This window comes from Ursus americanus, chromosome 5 (assembly GCF_024610735.1).
Source record: "Ursus americanus isolate L20-20 chromosome 5, mUrsAme1.1.p, whole genome shotgun sequence".
Lineage (NCBI taxonomy): Eukaryota > Metazoa > Chordata > Mammalia > Carnivora > Ursidae > Ursus > Ursus americanus.
The window spans coordinates 31717757-31718580 of record NC_142131.1 but is presented as its reverse complement, the minus strand read 5'-3'; positions in this window follow the sequence as shown (position 1 = coordinate 31718580).

Below are 824 nucleotides of genomic sequence, written 5' to 3'. Positions count from 1 at the left end.
AGGGGGAGTGGGAGAGGAAGAAGCAGGCTCCCAGCAGAGGAGCCTGATGTGGGGCTCGATCCCATAACGCTGGGATCACGCCCTGAGCCGAAGGCAGACACTTAACCACTGTGCCACCCAGGCGCCCCATCCTAACCCCTTTCATGCATGCAAAGAGCTGCGTACTTCAAACGTGTCCACAACCCGGTTGCCCTCATGACAACTCTGTCTAACCCTTACGACAATGCAGTGATTATGAGAGGAATAGGTATTACTTTCAAAATCATGTGTTTTTGTTCAAAGAACAAATATTCATTTGAAAAATAGGTTTACTGGGGCGCCTGGGTAGCGCAGTGGTTAAGCATCTGCCTTCGGCTCAGGGCGTGATCCCAGTGTTCTGGGTTCGAGCCCCACATCAGGCTCCTCCACTAAGAGCCTGCTTCTTCCTCTCCCACTCCCCCTGCTTGTGTTCCCTCTCTCGCTGGCTGTCTCTATCTCTGTCAAATAAATAAATAAAATCTTAAAAAAAAAAAAAAAAAGAAAGGTTTACTTTTAGCTGATTGTAAAATTTAGATGCGTTCATGGTAGAAAATTAGAATACATAGAGAAGTAGGAAAAAAAGGAAAAAAATCCTCCACACCCCAAAGAAAATCAGCGTGATTTTAAGTTTTTAAAATAATTTTTAATTGAAACATAGCTGACGTATAACATTATATTAGTTTCCAGTGTACAACGTGATTTGCTATTTGTATATACCACAAAATGCTTACCACAGTAAGTCTAGTTAACACCCATCTCCACACATACACATTTTTTACCTTGTGATGAACACTTGTAAGGTCTAT